The sequence below is a fragment of the Microtus pennsylvanicus genome, chromosome 1 (assembly GCF_037038515.1).
Source record: "Microtus pennsylvanicus isolate mMicPen1 chromosome 1, mMicPen1.hap1, whole genome shotgun sequence".
NCBI classification, from domain to species: domain Eukaryota; kingdom Metazoa; phylum Chordata; class Mammalia; order Rodentia; family Cricetidae; genus Microtus; species Microtus pennsylvanicus.
The window spans coordinates 129,687,165-129,704,386 of NC_134579.1; the positions used below are offsets into that span (position 1 = coordinate 129,687,165).

At 43.9% G+C, this 17,222-nt stretch overlaps 1 protein-coding gene across 3 annotated transcripts in view; it reads left to right on the top strand.

Moving 5' to 3' along the window:
• The window catches only part of Znf536 (zinc finger protein 536), a 454,511-nt gene that overhangs the window by 346,604 nt on the left and 90,685 nt on the right, over positions 1-17,222 (top strand). The window lies entirely within an intron of this gene.

Sequence of the window (17,222 nt, forward strand, 5' to 3'; positions counted from 1 at the left end):
GAGCAGGCCAAGTGGTCCATGAATGCATCCCTCACCTCGTGGTTCCTCAGCATTCTAGGAACATATTCTGGTTCTCCCCTGATGTTGTCACCTTTCACATACTGAACACGCATTGGTTATGCGTAATGAGGGAGAGAACACTAGCCACCTGACACCTGGAAGCTCGCAGGGGGGACACGACCTACCTCGCACCTAGAAGATAAATCAGACCATGACAAGGGGGTTGAGTGCCGAGCTGTGCACCCATTCGGAGCCAGCTTCTGTTCCTTAACATCTGGGCATGCTCTTGACTTTGACAGTGTTGCTGGGAAGAGGCTCTGTTGTGAACACCAGGCGCCACACCCTTGACTTTTACATTGTCCTACTGAGAGCTGAGTGTGGGCCCGCTAAGAAAGGTCCATTGTTCTTTGTACATTTCTGTTGGTTGTTTTCCTTGTGCATTGACCAAGAACTTTATGGGTTCTGTTGATGACATTTTCTAGCAGAAAAGTCATTGGTTCCAGGATCTCAGCACTGACTTCCCAGTCCAGGCTGAGGTCAAAGTTCAACCTACAGAGGACTCCTGCATTGATAGACCTGCTCCTTTTATCTCCTGGCAACAAGAAAACCTGAGGCAGTGGTAAAGTTTTCCTTAGTCATCCTGTTGCAGGAATGAGAGCAAGACAACTGGTGAAAATTAACATCTGCTTGAGGATTTGATACTTGACATCTTTCTTTCTGTGAACAAACATTTGCCAAGTGTCATCTCTGCCCTGCACCTTATCAGTTGGTGGAGATGAAATGCGGGCTAAGACTGATCAAGATCTTGCCTCTGTGCAGTTCCTCTTATGGGGTGTAATGCCTGCCAATGTGGCACATATCTATTTAGTTCCACACTGTGAACCTGGACAACCAAACCCCCATGCATACCCCAAGTCATGCGCCCACAAATAGCACATAAGTAGTGCTGTTTTCTCCAGGAGGTTAGCCTGCTTCTGCAAAGAAACAGACTCAGTGATACCGAAAGCTCACGGGTGCCATGTCTTCATCTTGGAATTAAGTAGCTTACTCATAAAAAGTTCAAGGAATAGATGATCCAGAGTCAGCCTTAGCCCTGTCACACTTGGGGGAGCCAGGTATGAACCTTTTAGTCAGCTTCAGTACTGCATGGAAGGTTGGAGGGACTTTCTGCCTGGAATGTGGCTACTGTGACCTGGGATTTGGGGAGCAAGCTGCTTGCTGGGTCCTCCTCAGAGAACTTAATCCTGCCTTTGAAAAGCTGCTTAAAAATAATACTACTAAATAAATCTTCACAGTGGATGGGAGAAGCCAGACATCTGTTGTCATCCCCCAGACAAACACAAAGGGATTAGAAGCTGGAGTCAGAAGTAGTATTAGATGACTGTGCCTGCAAAGGGTGTCCAGGTGGGTCCCTTTGCTCTGGGCTCCTATGTCATTTGGGCATGGTATTTTAGAGCACACACAGGCACAAGCATAGCCAGCCAGGCATCACTCATCTGCGGCTTAAGTGTACAGTCAGTGTCTAGCAGATGTTTTAGACTGGGGGCTTCAGGAAAACAGGGATTCCATCCCCTTTGATTATCCCTGTGTCTCAGACTCTGACACAGGGTCTGGCCTTGTAGAGACATTCAGTGTACCTGTGAGAAAATTAATGAAAGGAAGGAAGGAAGGAGGGAGGGAGGGAAGGAAGAAAGGAAGAAGGGATGAGTAGATAAACAAATAGGTAAACTGTTGACAGAGGTTTCTCTCCTGCCCAGTCCTACAGCCATTCAGTCCCAAAGAAACACACAGAGGTCTACATAAATTATTAACTGGTTGGCCTAGTAGCTCAGGCTTCTTATTAATTAACTTTTGTATCTTACATTAATCCACAATTCTTATCTGTATTAGCGACCTTTTTATCAGTGAGGCATTCTCTTGCTTCCTCTGCATCTGGATGATGACTGCATACTGAACCTTTTCTCTTTCCAGAATTCTCCTGTTCTGGTTGCCCCACCTATACTTTCTGCCTGGCTACTGGCCAATGAGCATTTTATTAAACCAATACAGTGACAAATCTTTTACAGGGTATGAGACCATCGTCCCACAGTAGTAGATGAATGCATGGGTGGGTGGGTCAGTGGATGAATGTGTGGGAGAGTAGACGGAGGAGTGGATGAATGGACGTAAAGGAAGATGGATGCATGCATGGGCAGACAGATACAGGTATGGGTATATAGACACGTGTGTGGATGATGGAAAGACATATGAATGGGCAAGTGAATGCATGGATGGATATATGCATGGGTGAGATAGATGAATGAGTGAATGGTTGTATGGATGGGTAGAGGGATGCATGGGTGTGTAGCTAGATACAGGTATGGGTGTATAGACATATGTTAATGATGGAAAAATGTATGGATGGTGAGTGCATGGATGGATGGGTGGATGGATGGATGGATGGATGGATGGGTGGGTGATGGAAAGATACATGGATGGGTGAGTAAATGCATGAGTAGATGGATGGCTGGATATATACTTGGGTGGGTAGATGGATACATTGGTGGGAAAGTGGATAGATGGATGTGTAGGTGAATGTACAGCTGGTTGGGTGTATGTATGTATGTATGTATTGATAGATGCATGAGTAGTTGGATGGATGCATGGCTGGGTAACTGGATATATTAGTGGATGGATAAATGCATGCTGAGAGAATGAATGATGCATGGATGAGTGACAGTTGGATGCATACATGAGTAGATGGTCAAGCAGCAGTATTTTGTACCTTCATGAATTATCTAATCCTCTAGTTCCCAGCTTATGTGCTTCAATCCACAGATTATGTAGGGATCACACAGATGTCCCACAACTTTATGAACCTTTTGTAAACATACAAACAGAAGCCAAGTACGGTGGTACGGTGGCATGTCTTCAGTTAGTTGGAGGGTACTCATGTACCCAATGCATGTCTGCTCTCATTTTGCTGTACATTTTAGATATTATTTTGTGGGTATTAAACACATAATTTAAAATTAACTTTGAAGTGAATAACAACAAAGTCCAACCCATCTTGGTGCCGATGAGGGCAGTAAGAGTGAGGACAGGATTGGTCAAGGGAAATTTCACAAAACCCAGGTCACGAAATGTGCAAATTAGCTCTTTTAGAGGGACTGAGAGTGGTCAGAAGCTTCACTCATACCTCTTTAAAGTGTTGCCAACTGAACAACTCAGTATGTGCACAGAGCAAAGTCTAAGAGTGGTCCTCATATTATTGTATGCAGTCCTGGAAGGAAAACCACAGATGACACATCCAGAGATGAGTGTATCAACAAGACAGTAAGGCAATAAAGTGGATGTCTGTGGATAAACCTGGAACTATGTAGTATCTATCTATCAAACAGTTTGTCTATCTATCTATCTATCTATCTATCTATCTATCTATCTATCTATCTATCATCTATCTATCTATCTATCTATCTATCTATCTATCTATCTTCTATTTAATTTCTGCAAAATGTATACATTTATATTATACCTACATGCATGAAAACATCTTGAAGTTTGTGTCCCAAATCTATTTGCTATGTACTTGAGTACTATCTTATTTATTTTTATCATAAAAGCATATTGTATTTATAATAAGAAAATAACTTTCCCTTTTTTTAAACAAATATAGACTAAAATAACAAGGTATCCTTAAAAGGAGCTTTTCAGAAGTGCCCACTATTTTGGGTGAGAATGGTGTCAATGTCAAAAGTCCACTGGTGTCTTTTTTCTCATCATGGACACTGATTGGTCATCGTACATGTGTTTGATGACTCAATGTGGAGATGAATTAGCTATGACATAATATAAACTCTTCCTTGATCAGAAGCAACAAAAAAAACAAGCAAACAAAACACAATAAACCAACTCACCAAATTGAATTTGGGATGTTTACAGCTGTACCAAGGTGGATGAACACCTTTTAACGTGAAGACACTGGTAATCAGGAAAGGTATGCAACCAGCCTGAGGTTACTCAGAAAGCTTGGGAGCAGAGCCAGGATGCACTGACACCCCTAACACCCCCCTCCCACACACCCCAGCCCTTTTCTAATGAATTGATTTACATAGAAAGGGGTCCAGAGAAGGCACACCAACAAGATAACACCACATTTTTCCAGGAGCAGGAGGCCATCTCCTTACGTGTCCATGCTTACTGCTCACCTGGGCCTGCAGGTCAAAGGAGCTCACACCACAGAAGGCTTTAATAGTCGGTTCTTGGTCAGCAGGGTAAGGAGTCAAGACATCCCCATGTGACAGAGAAGCAGCTCATGCTCCTCTGGCTGAGTGACACCTCCCTGTCACCGCCATAGGGAAGCAATGACCAAGGCTGCTGGATGTTTTTGACATCCATGCATTTTGCAGTCGGGGAGGATAAATTTCTACTTTCTGGTGAATTCCTGACTTCTGTGGTTCATTCTTCTTTCTCTACTTTAGAAGGAAAACTTCAGAATGGCTTCAGACAGACCCGTGATCCATGTTTCAGGGAGAGTCCATTGGCCCCTAGGGAGGTAGAAGGGGTGGGCCATTGAAAAGCTGGCAGTAGGAAGAGAGACATCCAGGGAATAGGGAGCCTGTCATCTCTATCTTGAACCAGGGCCACATCCAAGCTGCTGGCGAATCACAAAAGCAGATGTAGCTAGAACAACACTCATCCCCTGGGGCCTTTGAGAGAGGCATCCTCCTTTCTGCTCTAGTTAAAAAGCCTTTTTCACTTTTGTATTTTGAGGCAAGGTTTTGCTACGTGATCCAAAGTGGCCTTGATGTCATAATCCTCCCAAATGAGCTGGAAGTAGTCTGGGCCACCATTCTTTCTTTGTGTGCTAGGTGGTCTCAACTGCCAAGGACACACTGTGGCTTCTAGTCTTCACCACAGATGAAGTGTGTGCTCCGTGAGCATTGGCTGCTGCTGAGCTCCAGGAAGCCTCCAGGACTGCGTTCTCCCCACAGCCAAACAGCTATTTCACATGGCAGCGTTCTAGTCAAGATTCTGCCCATGGTTCTGACGATACAGAGGGGGAAATCCAGGATTTTCCTGTTCTCTTACAGAGCAGTTAACCGAGGGATGCTATATCCTCTGGTCACCAGGAACAATGTGACACTGGCTCCCCACCAGCCAGTCCCCAGGGCCTTCAGGCCTGTGTCCTCCAGTTCCACTCATTTCTGATGCTGTCCACCTAAGACATTGTCCTAACACTCACTCGAGGGCTCTAGGTGCCCCACACTGGTTTGCCTGCATGTTGGATCTTCAACTATAAATTGGAGTTCACCCCCTGCTTTGTTTTTTATTGCTTTCTGAGAATGGCTCACAGATCGTGGAAAGCACCAAGTCCGGAGATAGGCAGGAGACAAGAGACAGTGTGGGGCCACTCTTGGGAACAGAAGAGATACAAGAGCATGAAGGTGTTAGAATGGTCACAAGGGTGTTATAAAGGTTATGTTATAACGGTCATGGATGAAGGCATGGGAAAGGGAAGCAGAGCTTTCATGCCCTCTGCATGCACCATGCCCTCCAGGATCTGCCATGCATTTGCCTGTTAAGAAGTCTCTTAATTCTATTTTTTTAATGGAAATTCATTATATAGGCATGATTGAAGAAATCATTAACCAACTCTTTACTCACCCATTTCTAGAGCTTGGGAGATGAGGTGGAATGCCCCAACCCTTCTTGGTTCTGCATTGGTCTTTTGGGTGACCAGTCATCTTCTCAGAGGTACCTAGGGGCTGCCAGCCACCAACCAACACACTGTCATACATGAAGATGGCTCTCACTTGGGAAAATACAAGGATTTTGGGAGTCTATCATAGAGCCAATTGAATGTTTTACAATGTCGCAGGAAGCAATGATGAGCGTCCGATGTCTTGCAGGCTATGGATTCATAGTGGGATGGGTCCATTTGGTAAAGAACTGGGGAGGCATGGGCATGGGTGTAAATAAATCAGTGCCTGTGTGTGCTTGAGTCAAGGCTTAGTGAATGAATGTGAACTCCAGTCCAGCTATGTCTCTCCTCAAGTGTGTTTTTTGAGACAGTTATCTTCTCCCTGTCCAGGCTTCATTCTGAGAGAGAGAGAGAGAGAGAGAGAGAGAGAGAGAGAGAGAGAGAGAGAGAGAGAGAGAGAAGACTTACAACTAAGTCTAAGTCTTGTGTTTCATACCTGTAATTTTTATACTTGGGAGGCTGAGGCAGGAAGATTGTACAGTTCAGCTCAACCTGGGAGACATAGAAAGTTCAAGACCAGCCTGGGGTATATAATGAGACTTCATTTCAAAATAACCAAAGCAAGACAAGGCAAAAACTAAGACAAAGGTGGCAGGATGGCTCCTGTCAGAGCAGAGATGGACGGACAGGAAAAGGTTTCTGATAGAGTGCCATGTTCTGGAACACTGTGAGTGCCCATGGTGATGGGTCCAGAAAGGTACTGGAGATGGTGGAGAGGGTGGGGCCGCTTCCTGGGGCAGAAGAAGGAAAAGAAAGTGAAGATGTCAGAGCGTTTGGAAGGGAATGCTTGCTGATCTCAGGGTGGTTAGAATTTGGGGTGTCTCAGGGCCAGGCCCTGTCATCATATTGTCCAGGGTGGAATGCCTTGTTCAATTGCCCACTGCCTAGCCTGGAGCAAGGTCACCCTCACCCTTTTGCAGCCCCGTAGTAAAGATTTGTGTCAATGTCATGTATGAAAGATTCTTCATCAGAGCCCCTAGGACCATTCTTGTGGTCAAGTGTGCTCTCAAAAGATTTTTTAAAGAAATTTAAGTGCAATTTTCTTTATTTTACAGTTTGTTTTTGTTGGTGCAAAATGAGGTCTTTTATTGACATTTTCTTGAGCCACTTTTATCATTTTCACTGTTAGTTTTAATTAAACTCTCCTTTGCCTATCAATAGACTTCTTTCACATCTCCTTTTTAATGAAATAATTGCATCTTAGAAACGAATGCAGCATATTCTCAGCAAAGAATCCCTTGGGTATAAGTACATTCTATAGTAGTAACATATATGTAGTCCTGTCATTTAAAAACATTTTCATACAGTGATCAAACACCACATATTTCCACAACCTGCTTTTTTCACTTGAAACGAAAGAAGTAATTGTAGAAATATTGACTCTGGCCTTCACTTGCATTGTTACAGCATGTATAGGATTCCAGTGCCTATAAAATCTGGTGTGAACGCTCCTGTTGATGCCGTTCATACAGGGTGTTTAGCTCTTTTAATTACTTTGGACAGATCACCAAGTGTCTTTTGTGTGCCTGTGCAGTTCAACTTATAATAAATTCGTAGACAAGAGATTGTGGCTACAGTTGGTTTCCTGCTTTGTGAAGAGGCGTGAGCTACATAGTGAGCTATGTAGTCCAAGCTGGCCTCAAACCGGCAGCTCACTTCAGCATGCTGGGAATGGAGGTACGTGCTACGGTGCCAGGTTTGAACATCATTCCTAATAGACTCATGCAGAAGAGTAGTTACAAATTTTTGAGTGGCACAATTCAAAATAAAACATACTTCTAAACGTCACGCATTTGACCAGAATGCATCCTGAAGTCTGATGACATCTTAATTCATACCCCTATCTATTCATTCAACATTCATCCATACATCTATCCATCCACCGACAAATACATATATACTTCATAAACACACACCCATTCATCAATCATTCCACACATACATACACAATCGTTGACACACACACACACACAAACACACACACACACACACACAGAGAGAGAGAGAGAGAGAGAGAGAGAGAGAGAGAGAGATACACACATCTATTCATCCATCTATTCAGTTCATTCATCCATGTCACAGGCATTTATTGAGAACCACCTATGATCTTGAAACTTTGATCCCAAGGGGAAGCAGAGGCATATCCCCAGTCCCAAATGATGGGCAGAGGGAAAGGATTTCTCATTTGTTGGATGATCTGTTATCCGTGTCCTCACTTGCACAGGATGGACTTATATGGGGCCCTTTGGGAACAGGTGAGCATGTGTTAGGGTTAATGAGGTAAATTCTTTTTTCCGTATATAATGTTTGTTAGTTTTACATCTTTGCTAATTTCATGTGTGTGTATAGAATGTGTTTGATGATTCTCACTCCTTCTTCTCCTGTTTCTCTCCCCCACCCCTGTCCACCCACCTCTTCCCTACAAACTCTTTTCACGTCATTGTGTTCTGTCATGTCACCTCCGGGGTTAATCTGTCACTGCCTGGGTGACCATGGGTTTTGAACTACCACTCAGCACCCTGGAGGGTCACTTGTGGGCTCAGCTGGAGACGGGGACAGCCTCTGCCCCAGCTCCACCAGTAACCGCTAGTTCAGCACAGTAAGATACGGCCCTGTGAATCCTCCCCTGATCTATGCTTGACTGATTACTACCTCAGCCTTATGTGGGCCTAGGACAGGCAGCCAAAGCTGCCGCGAGACAGTGGGTACAGTAACTATGCCGTACCCGGATGATATGCTAGCCTTTCATAGGCTTTTCCTTCATCTCCAGGCACCTCCCTTTTTTTCAGCCTTCTTCCCTCCCCTCTCCCCCCGCATTCTCTGAAACTGAAGGGGGTAGGCTAAGCGTCCTGGTCAAGGGTGAGCAATCATCTGTCACTTAGTCTCGGAAGGCAGGGAGGTAAGTTCTTTGTGTGTATCTTCTGGTCTGAGGGACTCAGCAGTGTGCCCAACGGCCTGATCTTGTTCGAACAGGCACAAGGTCTTGCCGAACACAAACCAGCACTGTAATTCCAGATGAGGAGGCCCAGACTAGTCTAGCCTGAGGCAGTTTGGCCAACCAAGTTTTGTCTGTGATCTGGAACAAATCATTCTTAGTGGAACTCTGAGCACTCTAGAAGACACTGACTCATGAGTTGGGAGACATCTCTGACTTAGGGAAGCTGGGGCCTAGCAGCTAGGATGTCTTCAGTCTTTGACATCACAGTTGCTCCTATAGACTTGCTTCCAAGAGACTCAGCGAAGGCCATGTGCAGAAACTTCTGTAGTGATAGTCACTTGGGAAAAGTGTCAACTCTCATCTCCAAGCCAGGAGCCACTGGTCACAGACATGCAGGGGACAGAGGAGACAGGCCCTGTGCAAGTACCGTCTCTTCTGAGTTTGCCTGTTGCTACATTGCAAACTGTTGGCTCAGTTTGATAAATGAGACAACCAGGAACAAAAGTTCTAGACCATAATAGTATAATCACGCTGCCCACGCCCCACCCACCCCATTTTTCTATTCAGCTGCTCTTTACATGTAATACTGTGCTGCATCTCACGTGCAGAAAAAAATAAGAAAGTATTGAAATATTAAAGCAAGAGTCTTTGCCCACTCCAGGCAGGACACTTTTGCCATCTGAGTGGTCTAGAGGCTTCCACTGAAATGCATGCACAATACATGTATGCTTCACCAAGACCCAACGAAAGGCCTCTAGTGCTTACGTAGTCTGGGCACTTCCTGCACAGTTCCAAACTGCTCTTCCTGGGTTTAGATATAAACATCTTCAACCACATGCTGCATTTTCCCTTTATTCTTCTCTCCCTTCCCATTTACCTCTTCCCTTTCCTTCCTTCTTCTCCCCTCCTCTTCCTCTATCTTTCCATTTTAGAAATAGCTCAGGCTGGAATCACACTTAGCCTTCCTGCCTCAGGCTCCTGACTGAAGGGAAAATAGGCATGTGTCACCCCTCCTGGCTTCCACTGTATTTTTGTGTCTGAATAGTGCTCCTGACTCCCTCCTTGAGAGTTTTGTGACCAGGTCTTAATGTCTTTGATCTCAATTTTTGTAGCTGATAAATAGGGTGATAATTCTTGTCAGCCTTCTCTCACAGATCTAAAGAAATGACCCTAATGCAATGTGGTGTGAGTAAAATAAAAGCACTTTCTGAACTATGAAGGTTTGGGAATGATCCAGAGTTTCATGGTCAGGGATTCGTGTGTTTAGACTGGGATCAGTGCACATGAGTATAGAAGAAGATTCATTCACCTTTTACCCACATCAATCCATATATGTATGGATGCATATATGGCTATATATGTATGTATGTATGTGTGTATGCATGTATGGATAGATAGACAGGTAGATGTTTGTTTGTGGGGATGGGTAGATAGATGTATGTTTGCATAAAATGATGAATGATGAATTGATGGATGGATGGGTGAATGGATGAATACATGTATGTGTGGATAATGTATATATGGATACATATATATGGGTTGGGAGATGTGTTTTATGTATGTATTTAAATGAATATGTATATGGATAAATGAATGGATGCATATGTCCACAGCATATTCACCTGTCTGTCTTCCCACAGCATGCACACCTGTCTGCTCAGCCATCTACAACTTCAGCTATCTGCTGATCACCCATTTATATGTGCAAACATAAATACATCTATCCATATGTTCATACATACATATATATGCATGTATCTACTCATCTATCCATCATTTCATCCATTCATATAATACATTCATCAAACATGCAATACCTATATCTGTCCATCCATCCATACAACACACACATCTATCCATCTATCCATTTATAAATATATATATAATCATATAATACATATATAACATGCATCCACCCACACATACACGCATCTATTTATCTACCCATCCATCTTTCCATACAAATATAACCTACCCATCTATTCAAACATACATCTATCCATCCATATGCATCCATATGCATCTATTCACATCAATCCATCCACTCATACACACATATCTATCCATTCACACATACATATGTCTACCAATCCATCATTCCATATAAACACACATCTGTCCATAAAACATACAATGCAGATATATATCCATGTACTCATACATCTTAATTCATACCCTTATCTATTAATTCAACATTCATCCATACATCTATCCATCCACCGACAAATACATATATACTTCATAAACACACACCCATTCATCAATCATTCCACACATACATACACAATCATTGACACACACACACACACACAGAGAGAGAGAGAGAGAGAGAGAGAGAGAGAGAGATACACACATCTATTCATCCATCTATTCAGTTCATTCATCCATGTCACAGGCATTTATTGAGAACCACCTATGATCTTGAAACTTTGATCCCAAGGGGAAGCAGAGGCATATCCCCAGTCCCAAATCTTTTTTCCAGTAGGGAGACAAACAAAAAGAGTGGACAATACAATACATCACAGTACCTTTTCTCTTTATTAACAAAAACAGTAAAAGCAACAACAATATCTCAAACAAAACAAAATAAGCCAAGACAAAACAAAATCCCCAAACACCCAATGTTCCTAATTACAACACAGCACTGAATCACCAGAATCACACATGTCATTTGATTGACTCTGGGTGGGACAGGAAGCAGCAATGAACATGTATCCATCTGTCAAGCAGTTCCAAGAGACTGATAGGACTGGTCTTCTATGCCTGTCATAGTACTGAAGCATTAAGGGGCTATGGTGACCCTAATCCCCGGGGCCTGCTGGACTGACTGGTTCCTGTTTTGCAGGCCCCTCTTGCAGGTCTGATGGGAGTCACATGTCTAGTTGTCCAACACCACTGTCATTTAGGATCACTCAGCTGATGTGTGGGGGAGGGTTCCCAGTCTAGTTTCTGCTAGAAACACGAGAGATGGAGAAATGCAGTTGTCAAGGAAGGAAGGAAAAGGTTGCCATGTTGCCTCTTTTAAGACACTTTCTGGATGCACCTTCCACAGGTGCCTGGTCACACCCAGAGGAATCTGCCACCAGTCTCCCAAGGGAGTATCATGTTCGAATTAATGTATTCTCAAATTTAACTGAGCAGCCTTTCCTTAATACAGAAACGTACAAAAAAGAACCACAGTGAGCCCCTCAAACTCAGGATGTCCTGAGCCCTTCTCTGTACCACCTTTCTTCCTACACATTCTCTGATGGCTCATCTGGGTTGTCAACTTGGCACACTTGTGAAGACCTAAGGAATGGCCTTCATCAAATTCTATGGCACATTGTGGGCACATATTCTGGACTGACTGGCAAATGATATAGGAAGGTCAAGCCCACTGTGGGTTGTCCCATCCCTAGGCACGGGGTCTGGGCTGTATAGAAAAGATAGCTAAATGTGTGCTACAAAGCAAGTCAGTGTGCAGTATTCCTCCATGGCTTCTGCTTCAAGTTCCTGCCTTCAGTTTGTGCCTTGGCTTCTTCTGGCGATGGACTATATAAGCCTTATGATGAAATAAGCTCTTTCCTTCCAAAGTTGCTTTTGGTCATGGTGCTTTTATCATTACAATAGAAACTAGAACAGGAGGGGACAGTCAGGGGACTCTGGAGCCATTAGGAGTCATTCCAAACTCTTTTCAGGGTAAAGTAAGCTACCTGGCCATTAAACACTACAGGGAACGTGACGCTAGAGGTAATGGGGGTAGCAGTTCTGTGTACTTATGAGACTGTCATTAGTACAGGGATGACATATCTGGCCAAGGCAGAGGTCTCAAGAATGTGGGGTGGAGGCAATACAGGTCTCCAGGGTCACTCAGTTCTAGACAGCAATTACAGAAAAGCTTCCACATGTCCCCTGTAAGCACTTTAAACTTAAAGCTAGACCAGTCTTTTTTGTTCAGCTGACAAAGTCAGAAATAAAATGAACGTCTTCTACCACACAAACCCTGTTTTACCCATACCACATAATCCTAATTATTTTGTGCTTTTATGTATAAAGAGCATTGAATGCTTTTCTCGGTTCTTAAAAAAAAAAAAGAATAAACGGAAATGATTCCTCTCTAAATTTGGACAATCTACAGAGGGGAGGCCCAGGTTTAAGGTTGGTGACACGATGCAGATTATTTCTGAATAAATTTTCTTGGAGTCATTGATCCACTGAGTGTCAAATAAAATGTGATACCCACAAAATTCGTGTGTGACCCTGACATTTTTCCAGTACTTAAAGTAATTGCCCCTCTGTTTAATAACAGTGTTTATAAAATTACTTTCTGATTGGCTAGGTCCACGGCACACTCGTGTCAATAATCTGCAGCAAATCTATGCCTGTGGCCTTTGGCCTTGGTTTGCAAAATCATTTGCATCTCTCAAGCGTGAGTTGGTGGCTTGCCCTGAGAGCTAAGAGTCAGGGCGCCTAGGCTCAGATCTTCCTCTGCTTTTTGGCCATGGACATTCTGGAATGATCACTTCAGCTTCCCGAGTTTACAGGCTGACGCGACAAAGGGTCTTGTGTCCTTAGTGATTTCCATGTCTTCCTAATGGGATTTGAGGTTATAAACCAAGTGGCTCGGCTGACAATCAGGGCTCCTGTGCAAGATTCATTTTATCTTTGGAGTGAGTTTTAGCCTCCTTATGTGGACTTGAAAATGGGAGTTTGGGGGCAAGTGAGCCACTTCCCCAAAACATTCATGTGGAGAAACTTAAAGGTAGTGTGTGCTCTAGGTTTGCTTGGAAGTTTTTAGTTCTTAGTCTCGAGGCTGCATCCCCAGTGTTTCTTACCCCACTCAGCTTATTCTCTCTCTCTCTCTCTCTCTCTCTCTCTCTCTCTCTCTCTCTCTCTCTCTCTCTCTCTCCTATCTGTCTGTCTGTTTGCCTGCTTATCTGTCTGTCTGTCTATCCATCCAACCATCTATCCATCCATCTACCATTTCCAGGCAGGATCTCAGTATGCAGCCCTGGCTGGCCTGGAACTCACTATGTGAGCCAGACTGGCTTTGAATTCACAGAGTTCCATCTGCCTCCACCTCCGGAGTGCTGGGGTTAAAGGCATGTGCCACCATGCCCGGCTTTGCCTGGGTTTTGAAGGACCACCATGACTTTAGTAACTAGGGAAAAGGAAGTGCTTTAGGTGAGGAGAGCCCAGGGTGGGGAGGGAATCCAGTAGCAAGTCTCCATTTTGATTGGATGGTGTGAAGGCCTATCCGGTCTGTAGCCCCTTGCACCTCTAGACAAATTCTTTCTAATATATCTTGAAATCTTTTATTACACTTTATTGCTTTTGTTTTGCATATGCCTGTGCAGGAGGTGTGCATGACGGTATGCACGTGGCGGCCCGAGGACAGCCTGTAGGAATCAGTTCTCTCTTTCCACCACCTGGACCCTGGGAATCAGACTCAGGGCATGTCAGGCCTGGTGGCAAGCACCTTCCCTGGATTAGCCATCTTCACCAGCCCTTAATTCTCTTTCTAAACTTTTTATTTCAAAGTAATGGCAGAATTAGAGAAAAGAATTGCAAATAAATCAATAAGAGTATTAGTTCTTCCCCACCCCTTCACTCGGGTCCTTTAAATACAAACGGCTCCCATTTTCTTGGCCTGAAAGATCTAAACCGGCATGTGAACCTCTGAACAATGTTATTAATTCGTCTTCAGCCCTTGCTCAGATTTCCCCAGCATCCCACTGATGCCCTCTCTGGGCCAGGATTCAACTCAGCAGCCTGCCTGGTAGCTTTACATTCAGCTGCTTAATCTCCCAAGTTGCCTCCACCTTCCATGACCTGGACACCGTAGAAGAGTCAGGGTTGGTTGTTCTGTAGAAAGCCCTTCAACCCGGGGTCAGGTACTGTATTCTCCTGGTTACATAGAGCCTATGGTTTTTGAGTAGGAATATTAGCTCAGACGCCCTGAGCCCTCAAAGCGTGTCATCAGGAGACACACAACCCGTATGTCTCTCCTGATGAGGTTCACATTCGATCACTGGACAGAGACAGGTCTCTTCCACAAATCCCAGGCAACGAGTTACTGATTCTTTTTTCTTCGATGATAGGAAAAATATCTTGTGGAAGGAACTTTAAGACGATGAGACATCCTGAACCTGCTGATATTCCCTCCTGCGCCCATCCGTCCCCACTCTGTGCGAATTAGCAGAGCCTGCCCATAGCAATTAAGTCACAAGTCTGTGGAGATACTCATTTCTCTGGTTCTTAAATGGGAAATTTTCCAGAAAGGGTCTTCTATCAGATACTCGATTTATTAGCAGTGGACTTCCTGGTATTCGCTTTATCCTATGCGATATATTGGCATTACTGCCCTAGGGTGTTGCTCAGTTTTGTCGCAGGTTTGGCCATTGGAGCACATCTGAATCAACTCTGTCTTTTTAGAATACATCCATCCCATTTTGGCATCCCAGAAGAACTGCGTATGCTTGCTCTCAACTAAACCCAGAGGAAGGATATGCGTTTAAAGGAGAATCTTTACTTCCTCTCATCCTGACCCCACCAAGTTGATACACATACTTCAAGACATTTGCTATGCAAATGCTTGCATGCATACATTAACTTTTAAACGCGAATTGACACGCAGCACATATGTTGTTTCAGAGCGTCTTCTTATGTTGGTCAGCTTTTCATTGCTGTGACAAAATGTCTGAAAAAAGAATGAGTTTAGGAGAGAAAAGCTTCCTTGGGCTCAGGGTTTCCATCCATGAGATCACCCTGTTGTTTCGGGATTGTGTGGAAGTAGTTGCCTGGTGCTGCCACGTGAAGTGGGAGGAAAGGGCTGGAACCCCAGCATCCCCTTGGAAGGCACAGTCCCAAAGACTTGATCTCTAAGACCCACCTCTTAAGGTTCCCCCACCTGCAAACAATCACAGCAGCCTGTAAGAGACCATCAGGCCACCCCCAGACCACAACAGTTTGCTCCACGTTGGCATCATGCACGTCTTTGTAAATACTTTGTATTTTGTTCGCATCCCTCGTTCTTTGTGTTGATTTGCAGTAATTTACTTAGCAAGTGCCTTGTGCACAAGCAGATTGAATATTCAAACGCACACACACACACATGCACATTTAAGACTGGTCATTTGCATGAGAGAGAGAGGGAGACAGACAGACAGACAGACAGATAGGCAGAGAGAGGCTGACAAAACCATTTCCAAGTTGCAGGGTGCTGGGAGATGGAACTGTTGCCCAGCTCATAGGTTCCCCATTGTTTTAGTTGGATGTCTTTAATTATGAGTGACATTGAGCGTCTCTCCATATGTTTCTCATCTCTCGCTCTTTCCCTGGAATGACGTGGCTTTTCACATCATTTGCCCATTATTTTTTCCCTATTGCATGATTGATATCTTTCTCACTGATTTGCAAGGGTTTATTATATATTAAGAAAATTAGCCCTCTTCTGTCACTTACATTCTAAATATTTTTCCCGGAGTGTCATATGCCTTTTGATTTTGTTTAGATTTTTGTCATAGTGAGGGTTCGAGTTTTGTTCTTAAATTCGTTTGTCAGATTGTGGCTTCCATGACAAGCTCACTCCCAGGCTTTATATCACTCTTAGCATTTCCTTTAACCGGCGCCCCTCCTCCCTTATTCTATTTACATCTTTAACCATCTTGATTTTGTTTTGATGTGAGGGGGTGAACAGGTCCCAGTGTTATTCTTTTGATGCTTCTCCCCATGCCGTGGCTAGCCCAAACACGGCTTACTAAGCCATCCTTTATTCTTTCCGTCGTTAAAAGGGCATGTTTATTGTTCATTCATTCTCACATGCGTTCATATCTCTGTACTTCTTCACTCCCGGTTTCACTGTGTTGATTGGTCTGCTCTTTCTGCCCCTGCCCCAGCCAGGTTAATAGTTGCATAACTCAACAACCAACAACCTCCCCACAATGCTGTTCTTTTTCTTCTTCAGAATCTAGCCATCTCTCTACTTTCTTAATATTCTTCTATGATCTTTGGTTCCAGGTGAAAATGGACTTCCTCAGAAAAATACTTAGCAAAGATTTTTTTTCTTTTTTTGGGTGTGTGTGTGTGTGAAAGGAAAAATATGATAAAAATTTAAAGATATTTTTAAAAAGAGTTCAGAAACAAAACACCACTCTGTGCCTTTAAACAATTGCTATTCATTCATCTATGCTCTGTGCTGGTTGATTCTTGTCAACTTGACACAACCTAGAGTCACCCAGGAAGATGGAGGAATTGCTTCCACCAGAGATTGTGTGCAAGTCTGTAGCATTCTCTCCTTTAAGGACGGTTGTGGAGGGTCCAGCCCACAGGAGGCAGTAACATCCTTAGGCAGGCGGTCCTGGTTTGCATAAGAAAGCAGGCCAGGCTGAGCAAGCCAGGAGGAGCAGGCCAGTAAGCAGCATTGGTGGTCTCTGCTGCAGCTCCTCCTTGGTTTCTCTTTATGATGGACAGTACATTGAAAGATGAAATGAACCCTTTCCGGACATTGTATTATCACCTCTACAGAAAGCAAGGTGGCCTTGGGTTAATTCGGTTTGTAGG